This window comes from Amblyomma mixtum, unplaced genomic scaffold, assembly GCF_055824585.1.
Source record: "Amblyomma mixtum isolate Tamu unplaced genomic scaffold, ASM5582458v1 scaffold_11, whole genome shotgun sequence".
In the NCBI taxonomy this organism is placed as follows: domain Eukaryota; kingdom Metazoa; phylum Arthropoda; class Arachnida; order Ixodida; family Ixodidae; genus Amblyomma; species Amblyomma mixtum.
This window is the reverse complement of record NW_028317640.1, coordinates 143889-153232: the sequence shown is the minus strand read 5'-3', so window position 1 is coordinate 153232 and position 9344 is coordinate 143889. Positions and strand designations below refer to the sequence as shown.

Genomic DNA, 9344 nt, shown 5'->3' with positions numbered 1-9344 from the left:
TGGGCCTAGTGAATTTTTCACGGCGCTTTATCCCACACTGCGCCGAGCTTCTTCACCCCTTGACTGACCTTCTCCGCACCACGAAGTCCTCATCCTCTGCGATTTCCTGGTCTCCCGAAGCTCAGGCCGCTTTCACGGCTGCCAAACAAGCCCTCGCCGATTCAGTCGTCCTCATCCACCCTAGGACTTCCGCGCCCACTCGCATCATGGTGGATGCTTCCAGCGTGGCCATTGGCGCGGTGCTCCAGCAGAAGATTGACTCCGAGTGGCACCCACTGGATTTCTTCTCTCGGAAGCTCCAGCCTGCTGAGACTCGCTACAGCGTATTTGGCCGTGAGCTGCTTGCTATCTACTCCACCATCCAGCACTATCGCCACTTCTTGGAGGGCCAGCCTTTTTACGTTCTCACGGACCATAAGCCTCTGGTGTATGTGTTCCGTACGAACTCTTCGAAGTACGTCTCCCGTGAACTTCGTCAGCTGGCCTACATATCGGAGTTCACAACCGATATTCGACATATCAAAGGCACCGACAACGAGGCAGCTGATGCACTTTCACGCATTTCCACCATCGGCGTGTCTCCACCTGCTGTGGACTGGCCCTCCCTGGCGCGGGCACAGCTTGAAGACCCTGAGCTGCACGCCCTGCGTGACCACCCTCGAGCACTCCGTCTGCAGCTCGTGCCTCATCCGTTTGTGCCCGGATCACTCTGGTGCGACATATCATCGGCTCTACCGCGACCGTTCATCCCGGAGGCCTTTCGTCGTGCCATTTTCCATTCCCTTCACGACATCTGCCATCCTAGCATTCGGGCCACGCAGCGCCTCGTTACCCAGCGGTACGTCTGGCCGAACATTAACACCGACGTTCGCCAGTGGGCCCGCTCGTGCCTTGCTTGCCAGTCCACCAAAGTGACATGCCATACCAAGACTCCCCCTCAGTCTTTCCTGCCGCCTGGCTCACGCTTTGACCATATTCATATCGACCTGGTTGGACCGCTTCCCCCTTCTCAGGGCTACAAATATATTCTGACGATGGTCGACCGCTTCACCCGTTGGCCCGAGGCCGTGCCCATTCCGGACATTACTGCGGAAACAGTTGCCAGAGCCTTCGTTTCGACGTGGGTTTCCCGCTTCGGCTGTCCCGGCATTGTTACCACGGATCGCGGCCGGCAGTTCGAATGCGCCCTCTTCACTTCGCTCACCCGGCTACTCGGCACTAAACACTGCCGCACCACATCATACCATCCCTGTGCCAACGGCATGGTCGAGCGGTTCCATCGCCAGCTCAAGGCTGCCCTTACTGCGCGCCTGGATCGCGAGCACTGGGTAGACCACCTCCCTATGGTGCTCCTAGGCCTACGCGCCGTCCTGCGTCGTGACCTTGGCTGTTCGGCGGCCGAACTCGTCTTCGGTACCCCCCTGCGGCTTCCCGGAGACTTGTTCGTACCTTCGGCTCCCTCGTCCCAACCCCTGCAATACCTTCACCGCCTACACGACTGTCTCCAGCACCTGCGCCCAGTGCCGCCTCGCTCAACTGCCCATCAAGTCTTTGTGCACCCGGACCTTGCTTCCTCGACGCACGTTTTTCTCAGGCGAGACGCTGTAAAGGCGCCTCTTACCCCTTCATACGATGGCCCGTACCGCGTCCTCACCCGGACGACAAAGTCAGCGACAATCCTGCTCGATGGTCGTCAAGAGGTCGTCTCCCTCGACCGACTCAAACCAGCGTACCTCGAGACACCTCCCCAGGAGCTCCCCTCAGATGTTGCCGGCCCACCTGTAGACCTGTTTGCCGCTGTGGCTAATCCATCTCTGCCCCGTCGGCGCGTACATTTCGCCGTTCCGTCTAGGCGGGGGGCCCTATAGCGTCCGGCGACGCTATAAAGCGCCGGCGCTAAGATCGGCGTTACAGCGCGCGCTAGAAAGAGAATAGAGATGGACCGCGCGTGCTCGGGGCGCACGCCCGGCACGGGCAGTCCGGAACTAGAAGCCTGCCACGCTGGTCGTCTCTGTCTGGTGCTCCGCTGCGACCCCGCCAAATCCTCAACAAGCTCTTCTACAATTTCTCGACCAATGCAAAACTATTTTTATGAAAAAAAGTCATGAACTAACGTACTATTAACGCTATGCATTTGCACTGCGGTCATTCAGAAAGTGAACTAATTTAACCTAAAGTTCCAAAATGTGTAAGCCACTTGCATACCCAGCAATTATTAAGAACTTTTTTTATTGGGAGAGAGTTTAAAACGCAACTTCATCATGTAATTACAATTTTACTATAACGAACAATATATCCCCAGATATCGCGTCGGTAGGCCTATACTGTTTTGCTATCCTCAAAAACGTTCCCTATTCGTTTTCTATGGCACACTTAACTGCTTGATTGGCGCTATGGAAAAATTTCGAAAGAAAGATTTTGCAACGCATTGAAAGAAAAAGTCATTACCTTGAAGATTTCTATAACAGGAAATACATTATCATCATCATCACTATCCTGACTACGCCAAATGCAGGGCAAAGCCCTCTCCCATGTCTCTCCAATTAACCCTGTCCTTTGCCAGTTGCGGCCACTGTATCCCTGCAAACTTCTTAATCTCGTCCGCCCACCTAACTTTCTGCCGCCCCCCTGCTACGCTTGCCTTCTCTTGGAATCCACTTCGTTACCCTAAAGGACCTGCTTGCGCATTATCGTTCTTTCGCATTACATGCCCTGCCGAAGCACACTTCTTCCTCTTCATTTCGACTAGGTTGTCACTAACAGCATTTGTTCCCTCACCCACTCTGCCCGCTTCCGGCCTCTTAACGTTACACTTATATTTATTTTCATAGCTCACTGTGTTGCCCTTAACATAAGCGGAACCTTTTCGCTTAGCCTTCAAGTTTCTGCCCCACAGGTGAGTATCGGTAAGGTACAGCTGTTGTGAACTTTACGTTTGAGGGTAAACTGCCATTCATGATCTGAGAGAACCTGCCATATGCGCTCATCTCTTTTCTTATTCCTTTACGTAGTTAGTTACGTGTCATGATCTGCAAGAGCGGTCACTTCCTGCTCCTCGCTACCAATTGTGAACTGCTGTGGCATTGCGAGGCTGTTGAACATTACTTTGGTTTTCTCGACGTTAATTTTAATACCTAGCGTTCTGCTCTGCCTGCCTAACTCATTGATGATGCTTCGCAGCTCATTCCTAAGTGACTTACAACGGAAATGGCATGAGTGAATCTCAAATTACTTAGGTACTCTTCATTAATTCTCATGCCCAACTGTTTCCAATCCAGGCCTCTGAACACCTCCAGTAAACAGGCGGTGAATATCATTGTCGAGATCCTATCGCCCTTCCTGACACCCTTCCTTATTGCAATTTTATTCCTGACTATTAATGACTGTCGTAGCTGTTAACTCATAGATATCGTCCAGTATTTTCAGAAACTCCTCTACAGCCTCATTCCGCAATGCCTACATGACTGCTCAGGTGTCCACTGAGTCAAATACTTTCCCGTAATCCATGAACGCTACGTATACGGGCTGGTTATATTGTTTTCATTTCTCCATTTCTCTATCACCTGAATGACAGCGTGGATATGGTCTATTGTCGACTATCACTTCACTTCACTTTATTTTAATTAAAGACCCTTTTCCAGGGTGTTACATAGGGCCATATGGTTTTCCATAGGGCCTGCCTGGTCATATGGTCGATTGAAGTATAAGGTTGTTCTGTTTCTATTTGCAACTGCCTTAGTAAATAGCTTGTAGGCAACAGACAGTAAGCTGATCGGCCTGTAAATTTTCATGTCCTTGGCATTTCTTTTGTTCTGAATGAAGATAACGTTAGCGTTCTTCCAAGCTTGCGGCATGCTCGAGGGTATGAGGCATTGCATATACAGGGTGGCTAGTTTTTCAAGCACAATCTCGCTTCAAGAGATCTGCTCCTACATGATCCTAACCAGCTGCTTTCCCCCCTTTTTATTCCTCGTAAGGCTGTCTTTAGTTCCTGTTTCGGTAGTGGCGGGATGTCCCATTGCTCTGCACTACTGCCCCTCTCAGTAACGCTCTGAGTACACTGCCTACCGTGCAGATTTGTGTAGAACTCTTCGGTGTTTTCAACTGTCTTATACATACTGGTAATGACATTGCGCTCTTTATCTCCTAGCGCATACATCTGGCTTTCACCTATGCCTAGTTTTCGCTTCACTGTTATTAGGCTACCTGCGTTCTTTAGAGTTTGTTTCATTTTCTTCATGTTAAACTTCCTTATGTCAGCTAACTTGCGCTTATGTATTGAATTTGGTAGCTCTGCCAGTTTGGTTCTGTCCGTAAAGTTAGAGGCTTTCATGCTTTGGCGTTCTTAATCAGATTTTTTCTCCCCTGAGATACCTTGACGGCATCCTGCCAAACCATCCTACCGCCTACTCCTACTGCACATTCCGTAATGATAGCTGTCTGACTACCGTTCCTTCTTTCAACATTAAGGTCTCCTTCCCCAGAGCTGAATATCTATTTTGCAGCGATATACTGAATTCCTATACTTTCTCTCTTACAGCTAACCCTTCAATGGGCTTCAGATTCAATAATTTCTTTCGTTTCCTTCTCAAGTCTAAGCTTAATTCTGAAGTAACAACAGGCACCTTTCCAACGACGTCGATATCTAACACGATGAGAGCACAGTATGAAGGCTCTTTCATTTTTTGTCTCACCGTTTGGGCTCTTCGATATCCACTTCCTGTTCTTACGTTTACGAAAGAAGGTCACGGTCAGTAAAGTATTTCTCTCTGTGAACTCTACTAATATCTCTCCTTTGCTATTCTTGGAGCCTGTGCCCTAGTCGCCTGTGCCCAGTTGCCTACCTTCGCTCTGAAGTCCCCCATTAGACGGTGTACTGTAACTTTACTTCAAATATTCAAATATTAATTTTTTTTTGTCCAACACAGCTGGACGTGTTTTTCTGCCCACTCTTTGTTCATATCTTTTGTATTTTTTAAAGAGGAATGAACGGATCTTTCAAAATATTTTTTTAAACAGTCGATGCATGGTTTTTGATGATATTTTGGCCGAAGTTACAAATATTATCTGGAGCCCAGTGCGGGCAGCGCCCATCTGTGTTCGGATCGAAGTGTTTTGCTATGGCAGGACAGAGAAGAGTTCCTGTCTGCAGGCGCCGCAGAGTTCGCTCCTCCGCCTTACTCAGCCCCTTGGCAGGAACTGGGTAGAGACGGTGGCTGTCGCAATAATGGATTAGGATTTTGCGGTACCGCAGAAGCGGTTTATGAACTTATGAGCCAGGAGAGCTAGGATGAGGAGCCCGATGTGTGAGCGCACGGGCGGCCGCATCAGCGCGCTCATTGCCTCGTAGGCCCTGGTGGCCAGAAGCCCAAATTACCTTTGTGCGAGTTGGATCGGCGGAAGCGCGTCTTAAAATTTGGGAGGCAAGAGGGGATATTTCGCCTGCAAGATAATGTTCACAGGCCCGGCGAAAGTCTGTGATCACTGTTCTAGATTTTGGATCGGCGGCAGCGAGAGCTATTGCGACTTCCTCCGCTCGTGTTGAATTTGGGGCCCGAAAAGATAGCCCATCGACATTCTTTCCCCGGTGGACTACGGCAGCCGTGAAGAATCCCGTGGGCGACGGCCCTGTAATGTCCACGTAGTAGACTCCCTCTTTATATCCATACTGCCTCTCAAGCGTGCGAACCCGCGCTTGTCGTCTGCCTTCAAGTGAAGCCATGCCCATGTTACGAGGGAGCGGAGCGACCAAGAGCATGTGGCGCCACAGCACCGGGATGTTCTCCGTCCCCTCTGCTATGCATGTGTGTTGGATGTGTAAGCGGTTTAGCAGGCGGCGCCCAGGAACCGTCTGCGATAGCCGCGTATATTGGTTCACGAGGTGGGCCCCCCGCAACTCCTGATAGGAGTTTACCACTCCCAACGCCTTCAGTTTGGCGTTGGAGGTAGCCACCGGGAGGTCCAATGCTCGCTTTGTTGCCTTCCTGATGATGGCGTCAATGCGCTCGTCTTGTTGTTTGGTGGTGCGTAGGTACGGCACGGCGTAGAGGATCCGGCTGGTCACGAAGGCATGGGCGAGCCGTAGCGCGTCCCTGCCCCGCAGACCACCCCGCTTGTTGGAAACACGGTGGATCATGCGCCCTACCTGTTCACCTATGCTCTTGAGTTTCGCTATAGTGGAGTCCGCCTTAAGTTTGTTATTGATGAACAGACCCAGGATCCGGAGCTCTGCCACTTCTCTGATGGGACCGCCCGACACAGATATGTGTAGAGACGTGTTGTCCTTGTGGTTTGGCCTGACGTGTAGAAGCTCTGATTTGGCGGGAGCACATTGGAGACTACAGTCGGCAGCATATGCATCGACTATGGAGGCGGCCTGCTGAAGGCGGTCCTCCATCTCCCCAAGGCTCCCCTCGGTGGTCCAGATTGTAATATCGACTGCGTAGAGTGCGTGTTTTATGCCCTCCACCTGAGCCAGTCGGCCGGGCAGGTGCATCATGGCGATGTTGAAAAGGAGCGGTGATAACACCGCCCCCTGTGGTGTACCTCGTGTACCCATAGAGTGCGGGCCGTATTCCTCGTCCTCGATCCGGAGGAGTGCCTGACGCGCAGAGAGGAAGTCTCTGACAATGGCGAAGGCCTTCGCCCCGCAGTTAGTGGTGTTCAAGTTAGAGAGTATGGTGCCATGTTTAGCATTTTCAAACGTCCCCTTAAGATCGAGGGCGAGAATGGCCTTGTCGTTTTGTTGCATGGCTGTGGGTCGTATTATGTCCCTGTGTAGTTGGAGTAGGACATCCTGTGCAGACATGTGCGGGCGGAACCCGAACATAGTGTCTGCAAAGAGGCCCTTACCCTCCATGTATGGAGAGAGGCGATCCCGAACCATCGTCTCCATGAGTTTTCCCACACACGAGGACAATGAGATGGGTCTCAAGTTGTCCGTAGTCACGGCTTTACCTGCTTTGGGGATGTATAGGTTTGGCGCTCCATTTGTTGGATGCGCCTATGATGTTTTCTTTGAGCTAGAGCATGACGTCCTTCGTGGACAACTTGCTCCTAAAGCCTTGCGTTGTTTCGGAAAGTACCTTCCTTTTCCCTTCGTATTCCTGGAGTATGTATACTATTTCATGCTCCATTAGATTCCTCGTGCACGACGTTAGTGATATCGGCTTGAGGTTGCCCACTTGGCGCTCCATTTGTTGGATGCGCCTATGATGTTTGCTTTGAGCTAGAGCATGACGTCCTGCGTGGACAACTTGCTCCTAAAGCCTTGCGTTGTTTCGGAATGTACCTTCCTTTTCCCTTCATATTCCTGGAGTATGTATACTATTGCATGCTCCAGTAGCTTCCTCGTGCAAGAAGTTAGTGATATCGGCTTGAGGTTGCCCACTTCAAGATTCTTCCTGGGTACTGAAATAGAGATCACTTTGCCGTGTTTTCATTCCTAATGTAGAATACCTCGTTTCCATGTTTCGTTTAGGTAGTCTGTGACTGCCGTGACCGAGACTTGAACTCAGTTCCTTTGCACTTTGTTGGTTACCACATTTGCCCCCACTGCCCATGTGGTTCTTCGTTGACTCAATGCTGTCGATACATCCACTATCGAGATGTCCTCATCTAGCTCTGCGTTGTCTGCTGCTCAGTGAGCTGAAGATGGTCCCCTTGGTCTGTGTTGAGCTATCTGCTTATCAGATCATCTATTAGGTCCGCCGCCATTCCCTGGTATTTCTGAACAAATCTTTCCAGCTGCCCTCAGGCCGCCGACTTAGTTCGTCCTGTGTCTTGCAAGTGGGGAAGAAGATGCCATGTGTTCTCGTACCCTGGCTTCCAATCCATTTCATCGCAAACCTGTCCGCAGTGTTGATCTGAGCTCGTTCGCTTTCTCTTCTATCTGTATCTCTTTTGTCAATATTCTCTTGTTTAGCCTTCTACTGTTTTTTTTCCAACGCTTCATGAGGCTCTCGTGGATTTACCACATGTGGGCTGGCATCGAGTCTGTGATACCATCATGTCCTGAGATTTGGGTCCCTGTAATGTTTCATTTTAGCTCTTTTTTGAGAGTCTCGACCCATTAATTTGTAACCGAAATGTCCCTCGGAGCGGTTCTGTACCTGACTTTTTCAGTCCTACAGTTTCATAATGCGCATCGTCCTTTCAACGGCCTTATTTGTGGTTCAATATCCATGATATAGTGATCGCTAACCAGGCGTGTTACAAAATTGGAGAAAAATCGAACACTAGCTGGAAACAAGCTTTCAGTCGACGTTCGTTTCTCTTTGTAATGACATTGTTGAGATGTCCACCAGCAAAGTGAGCGATTTCTGCGTTTTTCATTTCATCAAATACAGTGGAGCTTCCAGACTGCGAATGCAGACAGAGACAAAACTTTATTTGGCACAAGTGTCAGGATATAGGGAATGTGGGTGGTTTGTGGCCTCCAGGTAGGGGCGACGTTCTGAACTTATTGAAAGTATAACTTAAAATGAGTGCAAGTTGAGTGATCTTGTGTGAATGGGTGAGCAATTGGTTCCAGCTTTCCGCGGAGGGGCTGGCAAGAAAGCACGTGGTAGCGGGTTATTTCTCGATCCCCAGAAGAAGTGCGCCTGAGTAGCGGGTTCTCCGTGATTGCAATATGGGCGCGTGAGGTGATATTCCTCGTTGGTTATTAGAAATAGCCTAGAGTGGCTAAGAATTGAGTGCATCTGCAATCTGCGGAGTAAGGTGGCTTGGGATCGGTAGATATAGGGGTGGAGAGGGGAGGAGGGAAGCGGTTTTCTTCTCTTTCGCAAGATTGGTGATATCGGCAAAAGTCTTTGCGGCGTCAGCGAGGGCGTCTGGATCCGTGGGGCCTGCCGTTAGGATTGTTAATCCTCGGGCAGGTCGGTCGGCCCCTTCGTTTCCATGGTTGCCCACGTGAGCGGGTATTTGAGGTCGCGAGTAGAATAAGGCTAGACTGGAAATCTTATTCGCGGTCTAGAAACCCTCTTGGTTACGAGCAAAGCAAAGGCGCATTTCTGGCTCATTTTGTAGGTGGACACGAACCGCGGAGTGAGAAAATGCAAAAGCAACAGGCGTACGATGCCGAGCTACGTGGGCTGTTGTAAGTTTTTTTTTCAACTTCTAATTTATTCAGTAAATGACAGCATATTAGTGAATATAATAAAAACAGCATAGAAGGAGAACGTACTCGTTGTATCCAATAAATGGCTCACAACAAAGCTATTTCAGCTTTCGCTGTAAAACGCCGTGGAGGCTAGGAGGAGTAGAGCTCGCCACGCAAGCAAATTTCTGAGGAAGGAACCGGTGATGTAAAGCATGAAAGCAGCTGCGAAAGAAATTGAACT

General features: G+C 50.0%; 1 pseudogene; it reads right to left on the bottom strand.

Annotated features, from left to right (window-relative positions):
- Nucleotides 1-5011: 5011 nt before the first annotated feature.
- LOC149324937 (uncharacterized) lies at nucleotides 5012-6908 on the bottom strand (annotated as a pseudogene).
- Between the last annotated feature and the right edge of the window lie 2436 nt (nucleotides 6909-9344).